Source organism: Ranitomeya variabilis, chromosome 1, assembly GCF_051348905.1.
Source record: "Ranitomeya variabilis isolate aRanVar5 chromosome 1, aRanVar5.hap1, whole genome shotgun sequence".
NCBI lineage: Eukaryota > Metazoa > Chordata > Amphibia > Anura > Dendrobatidae > Ranitomeya > Ranitomeya variabilis.
The window spans coordinates 338,267,787-338,282,101 of NC_135232.1; the positions used below are offsets into that span (position 1 = coordinate 338,267,787).

General features: G+C 45.8%; 1 protein-coding gene across 1 annotated transcript in view; it reads left to right on the forward strand.

The window, feature by feature from the left end:
• Window positions 1–14,315, forward strand: part of REC8 (REC8 meiotic recombination protein) — a 217,059-nt gene that overhangs the window by 11,512 nt on the left and 191,232 nt on the right. The window lies entirely within an intron of this gene.

Consider the following 14,315-nt stretch of genomic DNA (forward strand, 5'->3'; position numbering starts at 1 on the left):
GGAGATTTCTATGAAATAAGTCAAGGACATATATATACTAAATTTAACCCCTTAATGACAGAGCCAATGTGGTTCTTAATGACCAAGCCAATTTTTACAATTTTGTCCACTGTCACTTTATGAGGTTATAGCTCTGGAATTCTTCAACGTATCCCACTGATTCTGAGATTGTTTTTTTCATGACATATGGTACTTCATGTTAGTGGTACAATTTCTTCCATATAACTTGCGCTTATTTATGAAAAAAAAAACAACGGAAATTTGGCAAAAATTTTGAAAATGTTGCAATTTTCAAACTTTTAATTTTTGTACACTTAAATCAGAGAGTGTTGTCACACAAAATAGTTAATAAATAACATTTCCTGTAAATTTTACATCAGCACAATTTTGGAAACATAATTTTTTTTTGTTAGGAAGTTATAAGGGTTAAAAGTTGACCAGCAATTTCTAAGTTTTCCAACAAAATTTACAAAACCATTTTTTAGGGATGACCTCACATTTGAAGTGAGTTTGGGGGGGGTCAATATTACAAAATATACCCAAAACTGTCACCATTCTAAAAACTGCATGCCTCAAGGTGCGTAAAACCACATTCAAGAAGTTTATTAACCCTTCAGGTGCTTCACGAGAACTAAAGCAATATGGAAGGAAATAATGAACATTTAACTTTTTTCACAAAAAATTTACTTTGGAACCAATTTTTTTATTTTCACAAGGGTATCATGAGAAAATGGACCACAACATTTGTTGTGCAATTTCTCCTGAGTACGCCAATACCTAGTATGTGGGGTAAAGCCACTGGTTGGGCGCATGGCAGGGCTCAGAAGGGAGGGAGCACCGCTTGACTTTTTGAAAGCAAAATTGGCCAGAATTAATGCTCCAACCCTAACCCTAATCCCAACTCTAAGACCGGGGTCACACTTGCTAGTGTGATTGGAGAAACTCGCGAGATCTCTCGCATCAATACCCAGTGTTGCCGCCGATACTCGGGACTGGAGTGTGCGGCTGCATGTTTTTCTATGCAGCTGAAAGGAAATGTGGTGCAGAATTTTCTGCACTAAAAACGCAGGTGCAGATTTGATGCAGTTTTTGTGCGTTTTTGTTGCAGATTTTGTGCAGTTTTTGTGCAGTTTCTGTGCAGTTTTTGTGCATATTTTACCACTGCAGATTTTTATCATGGAGGGGTGCAGAAACGCTGCAGAACTGCACAAAAGAAGCAATATGCACTTCTTTGAAATCTGCAGCGTTTCTGCGCGAAGTTTTCTGCACAATGTGCACAGCTTTTTTTTTCACATTGATTTACTTTGTACTGTAAATCACAGTGCAGATCTGTAGCGTTTCTGCAGCAGAAAAAAACGCTGCAGATCTGCACTTAATCTGCATCGTGTGCACAGGCCCGAAAGATCCTGTCCCGAGTGCCGGGTATTGATGTGAGGGACTCGTGCGAGTTTCTCATATCACACTCACAAGTGTGACTCCAGCCTCACCATAACCCTAACCACAACCCTAGCCACTAGTGATGTGTCGTTCACGAACGAGCCGACACAAAGAGCCGGCTCCCTGCTGTGAACGACGGGAGCCGGCACACCAGTGAGAGCCACTAAAATTCCTGAATGGCTCTCACTGGGCGTAAAATCCCGGACTTCGGGAGGCGTAACTCCGCCCACCTGAGCAAACCCCGCCCACGCTTCAATTTAATTGGCTCTAAGAAGTGGGCGGGGTTTCTGCGGTAGGTGGGCGGAGTTTCGGACGCCTGAATAGCTATTGAATAGGGATCCTTTTAGGATCCAAAAAGAGCCGGTTCGTGAGCCGAAAGAGCCGGCTCTTTTTGGTGAGCGGAGCCATGAGAGCCGGATCACCAAAAAGAGCCGGACTGCCCATCACTACTAGCCACAACACACCCCTAACCATAATCCCAACCCTAACTGTAATCCCAACCATAACCACAACCCTAACTTTAGCCCAACCCTAACTTTAGCCCAACCCTAACCCTAATGGAAATAAATACATTTTTTTAATTTTATTATTTTTACCTAACTAAGGGGTGATAGGGGGGGGGGGGGTTGATTTACTTTAGTTTTTTTTATTTTGATCACTGTGATAGGGTCTGTGAATAGGAAAAATGTCTTATTGTTGCCGGGTGCCAGCCGGCAGATCTCGGCGGGCACATTGCGCATCCTCCCGCCATATTCTGCCAAAAGATGCTGGCGGCCCGGGGGACTTCACAGGTGGTTGCAGGGACATAGGAGGTACCGGGGGGGATCGAGAGACCCCGTTTTTCTCTCCTCTGGTGTGCGATCACATCAGAGGAGAGAGAAATTAAATGGGAAATCAGACTCTTTTTCGGTCACCATTATAATGTTAATAATGGCGATCGCAAGACTGGGGTTGGTAGAAACCGACCCAAATCATGTTCTCTGGCTTCTCAGCTATCCCCGGTAGCCGAGACCCCGGAGAAATTTTAACTCTGGGGGCACTATACACTTATTTCTAAGCCCTATTAAAAATCAGCGCTGAGGCATAAGTACCCTTAACTGCCGCCGTTAAAAGGTGTATCAGCCATCATTAAGGGGTTAAAAGTAAGCTGAATTAAAAAAACCCCACAAGTATTAAAACCAGAGAGAGGACAATGTTATAAGCAATTCTTCATAGGAAAAGGATGAAAGAATGCTTTTCGTTCAGGCCATGATGGGATATAGTCCCTAATGAGACAATCCAGCAGCATTCCAGCTGTGCTAAAACTTGTTTAAGGTCACCACCTCTAGTACCACAGTGCACTCTATTTATTCCCAGTTTTTTAGTTTATCCAGGTTGCCGTTGTGGCACAGCTTAAAGTGCCTGGGGATAGTTTTAAGGTTGGAGATTTCAATAGCATCCCTGGCAGCCCTAATGTCCCTATCATGTTCTCTCGCTCTAGTATGAAACTCTCGGGATGTGAGTCGTATATGTAATCTACGATGCCACATGTATCTGTAATCTGATATAATGTAATCTGCAAGAAATGTAGTTTGTAATCCGGTAGTCCCTACTCCCGTCCCCTCAAATGAATGTAGTGGCACGTATGATGGTTTTACATGCTTGACATGATCCGCAGGGGTGACATCCCCATCTCAGTTGAACAGCACCAAAAGGTGAGCTGTTATTAGTAGCCTGGGAACCTTTTGGGATATTGTCCCTTTTCCCAGATTAGTAACATCAGCCCCCAACTGTGGGAGCTCACGCCAATTTTTTTTTTTTAATTATTCATTTTACACACAGTGTATACAGTGAGTGCTGAATGCAACTACAATCATTGCCACCTGGTCTTGCTGAGCTAAGGGAGACCAAGTAACAACGATCAGAGCTGTCTTCATCATCCGGCACATGGGAACAGCACGAACTGTAATGTTTTTTCCCAGGTACTGGTACGTGTCACACAGATGTCATCTCTGTGCCGCACACATTTTGTCCATGCTGCGCAAAAAAAAAAAAGGACACGTCTTGCGGGTTTTTCACATGGACACATGGTCCGTGTGAAAAACCTGACGTGCGCACTACCATTGAATATAATGGGTGTGCGTATGCCCATATTTGGGGTCCTTAAAAAACGGAACACATACGGACAGAAAACAATGGACGTGTGAAGGGGGCCTAGAGGAAATGATATATGGTTTTCTAAGTACTTTGCAAATGCCCATCACAATTTTCAGATTTATATTTATATTTAGAACACTTGAGTCAATACTTTGTAGGACCACCTTTCCCTGCAATTACTGCTGCAAGTCTTTGGGGATATGTCTCTACCAGCTAGAGGCTAAAATGTTTTCCCATTCTTCTTTACAAACTAGCGCTAGCTCAGTGAGATTGGATGGAAAGAGTCTGTCAACAGCAAGTTTCATATCGTATCACAGATTCTCAAATGTGATTTATGTCTGGACAGGACCATTCAAACACATGAATATGCTTTGATCTAAACCATTCCATTGTAGCTCTGGCAGTATGTTTAGGGTTGTTGTCCTGCTGGAAGGTGCTGGAAGTCTTCTGCAGCTTGAAACAGGTTTTCCTCCAGGATTGCCCTGTATTTAGCTCCATCCATCTTCCCATCAACTCTGACCAGAGTCCCGGTCTCTGCTGAAAAAAGCATCTTCACAGCATGATGCTGCCACCATGTTTGACTGGGATGGGGGATGCTGCTTACAGGGTGATGTATAGTGTTAGTTTTCTGCCACACATAGTTTAGCAATTAGCCCAAAAAGTTCTACTTTGTACTCATCTGACCAGAGTACCGTCTTCCACATGCCACATGTGACCCCTACATGACTTTTTACAAACTGCAAACAGGATTTCTTATGGTTTCTGTCATGATTCTCAATGGCGAGAGAACATAGCCCAGCATATATGAGAACTAGCTCTTGGAAGATGGAAACTATACTGACCATGAACTAAACCTGCCGCACAACTAGAAGTGGCCGGGTAGCATGCCTACGTTTTTTTTATCCCTAGATGCCCAGCGCCAGCCGGAGAACTACCTAATCCTAGCAGAGGAAAAGACAGTCCTGGCTCACCTCTAGAGAAATTTTCCCAAAAGGCAGACAGAGGCCCCCACATATATTGGCGGTGATTTAAGATGAAATGACAAACGTAGTATGAAAATAGGTTTAGCAAAATCGAGGTCCGCTTACTAGATAGCATGAAGACAGAAAGGGCACTTTCATGGTCAGCAGAAAACCCTATCAAAACACCATCCAGAAATTACTTTAAGACTCTAGCATTAACTCATAACACCAGAGTGGCAATTTCCGCTCACAAGAGCTTTCCAGACACAGTAACGAAACAGCAGCTGTGAACAGGAACAAAATGCAAAAACACACAAGGACAAAAGTCCAACTTAGCTGGGAGTTGTCTAGTAGCAGGAACATGCACAGAAAGGCTACTGATTACATTGTTGACCGGCATGAAACTGACAGAGGAGCAAGGTTATATAGCGACTCCCACATCCTGATAGGAGCAGGTGAACAGAGGGGATGATGCACACAAGTTAAATTCCACAAGTGGCCACCGGGGGAGCCCAGAATCCAATTTCACAACAGTACCCCCCCCTCAAGGAGGGGGCACCGAACCCTCACCAGAACCACCAGGGCGATCAGGATGAGCCCTATGAAAGGCACGGACAAGATCGGAGGCATGAACATCAGAGGCAGTGACCCAAGAATTATCCTCCTGACCGTATCCCTTCCATTTGACCAGATACTGGAGTTTCCGTCTGGAAACACGAGAGTCCAAGATCTTTTCCACAACGTACTCCAACTCACCCTCAACCAACACCGGAGCAGGAGGCTCAACGGAAAGCACAGCTGGTACCTCATACCTGCGCAACAATGACCGATGAAAAACATTATGAATCGAAAAGGATGCAGGGAGGTCCAAACGGAAGGACACAGGGTTAAGAATCTCCAATATCTTGTACGGGCCGATGAACCGAGGCTTAAACTTAGGAGAAGAAACCCTCATAGGGACAAAACGAGAAGACAACCACACCAAGTCCCCAACACAAAGCCGAGGACCAACACGACGACGGCGGTTGGCAAAAAGCTGAGTCTTCTCCTGGGACAACTTCAAATTGTCCACCACCTGCCCCCAAATCTGATGCAACCTCTCCACCACAGCATCCACTCCAGGACAATCCGAAGATTCCACTTGACCGGAGGAAAATCGAGGATGAAACCCCGAATTACAGAAAAACGGGGACACCAAGGTGGCAGAGCTGGCCCGATTATTGAGGGCGAACTCCGCCAAAGGCAAAAAAGCAACCCAATCATCCTGATCCGCAGACACAAAACACCTCAAATATGTCTCCAAGGTCTGATTAGTCCGCTCGGTCTGGCCATTAGTCTGAGGATGGAAAGCAGACGAAAAAGACAAATCTATGCCCATCCTAGCACAGAATGCCCGCCAAAATCTAGACACGAATTGGGTCCCTCTGTCAGAAACGATATTCTCCGGAATACCATGCAAACGAACAACATTTTGAAAAAACAGAGGAACCAACTCGGAAGAAGAAGGCAACTTAGGCAAGGGAACCAGATGGACCATCTTAGAGAAACGGTCACACACCACCCAGATGACAGACATCTTCTGAGAAACAGGCAGATCCGAAATAAAATCCATCGAGATGTGCGTCCAAGGCCTCTTCGGGATAGGCAAGGGTAACAACAATCCACTAGCCCGAGAACAACAAGGCTTGGCCCGAGCACAAACGTCACAAGACTGCACAAAGCCTCGCACATCTCGTGACAGGGAAGGCCACCAGAAGGACCTTGCCACCAAATCCCTGGTACCAAAGATTCCAGGATGACCTGCCAACGCAGAAGAATGAACCTCAGAGATGACTCTACTGGTCCAATCATCAGGAACAAACAGTCTACCAGGTGGGCAACGATCAGGTCTATCCGCCTGAAACTCCTGCAAGGCCCGCCGCAGGTCTGGAGAAACGGCAGACAATATCACTCCATCTTTAAGGATACCTGTGGGCTCAGAATTACCAGGGGAGTCAGGCTCAAAACTCCTAGAAAGGGCATCCGCCTTAACATTCTTAGAACCCGGTAGGTAAGACACCACAAAATTAAACCGAGAGAAAAACAACGACCAGCGCGCTTGTCTAGGATTCAGGCGCCTGGCAGACTCAAGGTAAATTAAATTTTTGTGGTCAGTCAATACCACCACCTGATGTCTGGCCCCCTCAAGCCAGTGACGCCACTCCTCAAAAGCCCACTTCATGGCCAAAAGCTCCCGATTCCCAATATCATAATTCCGCTCGGCGGGCGAAAATCTACGGGAAAAAAAAGCACAAGGTCTCATCACGGAGCAGTCGGAACTTCTCTGCGACAACACCGCCCCAGCTCCGATTTCAGAAGCGTCGACCTCAACCTGAAAAGGAAGAGCAACATCAGGCTGACGCAACACTGGGGCGGAAGAAAAGCGGCGCTTGAGCTCCCGAAAGGCCTCCACAGCATCAGGGGACCAATCAGCAACATCAGCACCCTTCTTAGTTAAATCAGTCAATGGTTTTACAACATCAGAAAAACCAGCAATAAATCGACGATAAAAGTTAGCAAAGCCCAAAAATTTCTGAAGACTCTTAAGAGAAGAGGGTTGCGTCCAATCACCAATAGCCTGAACCTTGACAGGATCCATCTCGATGGAAGAGGGGGAAAAAATGTATCCCAAGAAGGAAATCTTCTGAACCCCAAAAACACACTTAGAACCCTTCACACACAAGGAATTAGACCGCAAAACCTGAAAAACCCTCCTGACCTGCTGGACATGAGAGTCCCAGTCATCTGAAAAAATCAGAATATCATCCAGATACACAATCATAAATTTATCCAAATAATCGCGGAAAATGTCATGCATAAAGGACTGGAAGACTGAAGGGGCATTTGAAAGACCAAAAGGCATCACCAAATACTCAAAATGGCCCTCGGGCGTATTAAATGCGGTTTTCCACTCATCCCCCTGCTTGATTCGCACCAAATTATACGCCCCATGGAGATCAATCTTAGAGAACCACTTGGCCCCCTTTATACGAGCAAACAAATCAGTAAGCAGTGGTAACGGATATTGATATTTAACCGTGATTTTATTCAAAAGTCGATAATCAATACACGGCCTCAAAGAGCCGTCTTTCTTAGACACAAAGAAAAAACCGGCTCCTAAGGGAGATGACGAAGGACGAATATGTCCCTTTTCCAAGGACTCCTTTATATATTCTCGCATAGCAGCGTGTTCAGGCACAGACAGATTAAATAAACGACCCTTAGGGTATTTACTACCCGGGATCAAGTCTATGGCACAATCGCACTCCCGGTGCGGAGGTAGTGAACCAACCTTGGGTTCTTCAAAAACGTCACGAAAGTCAGACAAGAATTCAGGAATCTCAGAGGGAATAGATGATGAAATGGAAACCAAAGGTACGTCCCCATGAGTTCCTTTACATCCCCAGCTTAACACAGACATAGCTCTCCAGTCGAGGACTGGGTTATGAGATTGCAGCCATGGCAATCCCAGCACCAAAACATCATGTAGATTATACAGCACCAGAAAGCGAATAACCTCCTGGTGATCCGGATTAACACGCATAGTCACTTGTGTCCAGTATTGTGGTTTATTACTAGCCAATGGGGTGGAGTCAATCCCTTTCAGAGGTATCGGAGCCTCCAATGGCTCCAAATCATACCCACAGCGTTTGGCAAAGGACCAATCCATAAGACTCAAAGCAGCGCCAGAGTCGACATAGGCGTCCGCGGTAATAGATGACAAAGAACAAATCAGGGTCACAGATAGAATAAACTTAGACTGTAAAGTGCTAATTGAAACAGACTTGTCAGGCTTCTTAGTACGCTTAAAGCATGCTGATATAACATGAGTTGAATCACCACAATAGAAGCACAACCCATTTTTTCGTCTAAAATTCTGCCGCTCGCTTCTGGACAGAATTCTATCACATTGCATATTTTCTGGCGTTTTCTCAGTAGACACCGCCAAATGGTGCACAGGTTTGCGCTCCCGCAGACGCCTATCGATCTGAATAGCCATCGTCATGGACTCATTCAGACTCGCAGGCACAGGGAACCCCACCATAACATCCTTAATGGCATCAGAGAGACCTTCTCTGAAAATCGCCGCCAGGGCGCACTCATTCCACTGAGTAAGCACAGACCATTTGCGGAATTTTTGGCAGTATATTTCAGCTTCATCTTGCCCCTGAGACAAGGACATCAAGGCCTTTTCCGCCTGAAGCTCTAAATGAGGTTCCTCATAAAGCAACCCCAAGGCCAGAAAAAACGCACCCACATTGAGCAACGCAGGATCCCCTGGTGCCAATGCAAAAGCCCAGTCTTGAGGGTCGCCCCGGAGCAAGGAAATTACAATCCTGACCTGCTGTGCAGGGTCTCCGGCAGAGCGAGACTTCAGGGACAAAAACAATTTGCAATTATTTTTAAAATTTTGAAAGTGAGATCTATTCCCCGAGAAGAATTCAGGCAAAGGAATTCTAGGCTCAGACATAGGTGCATGAACAACAAAATCTTGCAAATTTTGTACCTTTGTGGCGAGATTATTCAAACCTGTAGCTACACTCTGAAGATCCATTTGAAACAGGTGAACACAGAGCCATTCAAGGATTAGAAGGAGAGGAAGAGAGGAAGGCTGCAGTATAGGCAGACTAGCAAGTGATTCAATTAAGAGCACACTCAGAACTAGAGGAAAAAAAAAAAAAAAAAAAAATTGTAGCAGACTTCTTTTTTCTCTCCTTTCTCAGCCAGTAATTTAACCCTTTTTTGGGCCGGTCAAACTGTCATGATTCTCAATGGCGAGAGAACATAGCCCAGCATATATGAGAACTAGCTCTTGGAAGATGGAAACTATACTGACCATGAACTAAACCTGCCGCACAACTAGAAGTGGCCGGGTAGCATGCCTACGTTTTTTTTATCCCTAGATGCCCAGCGCCAGCCGGAGAACTACCTAATCCTAGCAGAGGAAAAGACAGTCCTGGCTCACCTCTAGAGAAATTTTCCCAAAAGGCAGACAGAGGCCCCCACATATATTGGCGGTGATTTAAGATGAAATGACAAACGTAGTATGAAAATAGGTTTAGCAAAATCGAGGTCCGCTTACTAGATAGCATGAAGACAGAAAGGGCACTTTCATGGTCAGCAGAAAACCCTATCAAAACACCATCCAGAAATTACTTTAAGACTCTAGCATTAACTCATAACACCAGAGTGGCAATTTCCGCTCACAAGAGCTTTCCAGACACAGTAACGAAACAGCAGCTGTGAACAGGAACAAAATGCAAAAACACACAAGGACAAAAGTCCAACTTAGCTGGGAGTTGTCTAGTAGCAGGAACATGCACAGAAAGGCTACTGATTACATTGTTGACCGGCATGAAACTGACAGAGGAGCAAGGTTATATAGCGACTCCCACATCCTGATAGGAGCAGGTGAACAGAGGGGATGATGCACACAAGTTAAATTCCACAAGTGGCCACCGGGGGAGCCCAGAATCCAATTTCACAACAGGTTTCTTTCAAAAATGGCCTTCTTCCTACTCTTGCATAAAGCCAGATTTGTGGAGTATGCGACTAAGGGCTCATCACACAAGTGTTTTGTCCAAGTGCTATTCAATAAAACATTGGATAGCACTCGTCAATTTAATATTTTACCATGGGGCAGTGCAGATTTAGGCTTTTGTTCGCATACCAATTTGGCATGAGAAAAAATTTGCAGTGTGTTGCGAATGGCTATGCAAATCGCATCACGCCACCCATTCAAATCTATGGGTGCATGTAAAACATCAGACTGCACTAAGATAACATATGACAGACAATGAGGAATATGTTGAAATTAAGTTCTCCCGCTTCTCCACACCTGTGATATGATTCTCTCATGCAAGAGAATTGGACCATAGTAAACTGATCAGAGTTTGAGCCAAGTGTCATTAGCATAATATAGTATATTTTCTCGCATGAGAGAATCAATGCTCATGTGACCCAGGACTAACTGTTGTCCTGTGGACAGATTCTCTCACCTGAGCTGTGGATCTTTGCAGCTCTTCCAGAGTGACCATGGGCCTATTCGCTGCTTCTCTAGTTAGTGCTGTCTTTGCTTGGCATGTCAGTTTAGAAGGATGGCCATGTTTTGGTAGGTTTGCATTTATGCCGTACTCATTCCATTTTGGGATGATGGATGGAACAGTGCTCTGTGACATGTTCAGAGCTTGAGCTTTTTTTTTATTACAACCTAACCCTTCTTTAACCGTCCCTTTGATGTGAGTTCCAGCGCTGAGCCCACATCTTTTCCAGCGCAAGTCAGCTGTTTTGAACAGCTGATATCTGCCTCTTAACAACCGCGGGTGGAATTGTGATCCTCCCATGTCTGTTAACTTGTTAAATGCCGTTGTCAAACTCTGGCAGCGGCATTAAACACTTGCTTCCGACAAGCACACCGTAAATCCGCCCATCGGTGAACCCAGTCACTTGATCGCGGGATACCGATGGGTTGGCATGACAACCAGAGGTCTCCTGCAGACCTCTATGGTCAGGGCCGGACTGGGACTGAAAATCAGTCCTGGCACACAAGCCAAAGCAGCCCACATGACTTTTGGATATGGGACGGACCCCCACTCCATCTTCAAACAACCATAACTACAGTAAACCTAGGCACAATAATACACAAAACACATTATTTTGGTTGTCAAAATGGCCATAGCTTTATTTAAATCACAGGATTAAAACAACCGCAGTAGGAGTCAGGTGAAGTGCTTGTGCATTGGGATTCTCAAGTACTGTGATTCCCCCCAGCTGTCTGATATACAGCACCAGGACAGACAGCCATAAAGGGGTGGCACACACTGGCTTGCCATTCAAGCATAGCAAGTAAACTTTCAGGGCACCAATGACCCTGTTATCCTCCTGTGCTTAACCACTGTGCCCAACCCTGATTGACGTTACCATTACAACGTCCTTGAGGCTGGCCACCAAAGCCTAGCCTGTTCACCACCATGAGACTTTTACCTCCTCTATTAGTTAAAATGAGTCCACCTTAACTTGTCCGCAACTTCCACCTGACTCCTAAACCACAAAGCTGTGACAGGTTATAAATTCCAAGTCACATTTGACACTTTTTTTTATAAATCACTTTTGTAAACTTATAAACTAAAAGTCCCTGCAAAAGCATTGAGGGGACTAAACTTGGCAAACCTCCGACTCACAAAGAGTCATCCTACAGAGCTCAGGAGAGGAAAAACTCCCTGTGGAAGAAACCTCTAAGGAACCATGGCTGAAGGATTGCCCTTCCCTTGGGCTTAGAAGGTTGATGCTAATGTTAACTCTTTATAGTTATCACAAAATTGGATCTGGTAACAGATATACAATGGCTGATTTAAAAAAGAAAATATAATAAAGCATTCATCAATATACAAGTAATAATTAAAACGTTTTAGGACCGTGATTTGTAACAGGGCGGGAGATGTTTTCTTCATTTCTTCATTTCATCCGGTGAAAGAAAGAGGTAGAGACAGATTTACTTTCTCTATATAAGCCCTCACCCCCCTAACAGAGAGAAACCATCCCCCACCCTCCTCACAGTAACACACCATGCACAGATATAACATACTGTGCTCCTTCGTCTTAAAGGGAACCTGTCACCTGAATTGGCGGGTCATTTTTTGGGTCATGTGGGCGGTGTTTTTGGGTCTTTTATTAACCCCTTTCTTTCCCGCTGGCCACACGCTGGTCGCAAAATTGACTTGAGGTTGATTCGCTTTCCTCCCTAGTTAACGCGTGCGCAAAGCAATCTTGCCTTGTGCACGCGCAGTATGCTTTGCCCAACTGCGGGCAAAGCCAAAAACCATTAGTGCGCATGCGCCGGCGCACTATGTCCCGGAAGTATTTAGGTGTGTTCCGGGACACACAGGTGGACTCCGTTTACTAATTATGTGACTTCAGGAGGCAATTGGTCACTCAGGATCTTACTTGGGGATATTCGACTACAGTTAACTACTGAATGAAAATGCACGTTACAATTTTCAGATTTACTGTATTTTCTGGTGTATAAGACGACTGGGCGTATAAGACGACCCCCAACTTTTCCATATAAAATATGGAATTTGGGATATGCCCGCTGTATAAGACGGGGGTCATCTTATACGCCCAGTCATCTTATACGGCGTGTGGTTCCCAGGGTCTGAAGGAGAGGAGACTCTCCTTCAGGCCCTGGGATCCATATTCATGTTAAAAATAAAGAATAAAAATAAAAAATATGTATATACTCACCCCTCCGAGAAGCCTGGCTGTCACTGCTGCAAGCGTCTGCCTCCGTTCCTAAGAATTGCAGAGCATGAAGGACCCTCGATGACGTCGCAGTCCTGTGATTGGTCCGTGACCGCTCATGTGACCGGTCACCTGACCGTGACGTCATCGAAGGTCCTTCACGCTCTGCAATTCTTAGGAACGGAGGCAGACGCTTGCAGCAGTGACAGCCAGGCTTCTCGGAGAGGTGAGTATAGCAATATTTTTTTTTTTTATTCTTTATTTTTTACATGAATATGGATCCCAGGGCCTGAAGGAGAGTTTCCTCTCCTTCAGACCCTGGGAACATCCAGGATCGCTCCCTGCACATGCCGTACCTGGAGTATAAGACGACCCCCGACTTTTGGGACAATTTTTAGGGGTTAAAAAGTCATCTTATACGCCAGAAAATACGGTATATTTTTATAATAATTAGCAAACCATGTATCATTTCCTTTACACTTCACAAATGCTTTCTAATTTGTGTGGGTATATCACATAACATCCCAATAAAATACATTTAAGTTTGTGGGTGTAATGTGGAAAAATGTGGAAAGTTCATGGGGTATGAATACTATTTGTATATGTAATGGGTACCGTATTTTCCGGCGTATAAGACGACTGGGCGTATAAGACGACCCCCCAACTTTACCAGTTAAAATATAAAATCTTCTTAAAAGTCGGGGGTCTTCTTATACACCCTATGTCGTCTTATAGGGCCGGTGAATATGTGCCTTTTTGGGGGGGGAGGGAGTGATCCTGATGACGAGGGGGCGTCTCACAGGAAAGTGAGTATCCCCCATTACCTTATCGTAGCGGTGCAGCGTGGGGGTCTCAGTGCTGGGAGTGGCGGCGGCTGCTGTGTTCTGGTGCGGCGGCTGCTGTGCTCTGGTGCGGCGGCTCCTCTTCTGTGTGGGGCCTCTGTGCTGTGCTGTGCGGTGGCGGTGGCGGTGGCGGCGGCATATCTTTATCCAGTTGGGGCTCCTCCGGCATCTCCTTAGCCCTGGAGGCCCCGCCGCAACTCCATGAGTGCAATGCAGCGGCCATTTTCCCGGAGGCAGCTCAATAGGTGCGATGCGGTGGCCTCCGGGAAAATGGCCGCTGCTCAGATTCAGATCTCGTCCCGAAATCTCGGGACACGAGATCTGAATCTGAGCAGCGGCCATTTTCCCGGAGGCCACCACATTGCACCGATGGAGTTGCGGCGGGGCCTCCAGGGCTAAGGAGATGCCGGAGGAGCCCCAACTGGATAAAGATACGCCGCTGCCGCCGCCACCTCACAGCACAGAGGCCCCACACAGAAGAGGAGCCGCCGCACCAGAACACAGCAGCCGCCGCCGCTCCCAGCACTGACACCCCCACGCTGCACCGCTAGGATAAGGTAATGGGGATTACTCACTTTCCTGTGAGACGCCCCCTCGTCATCAGGATCACTCCCCCTCCCCACCCACCATATACACCGGCGTACAAGTCGATTCCCGG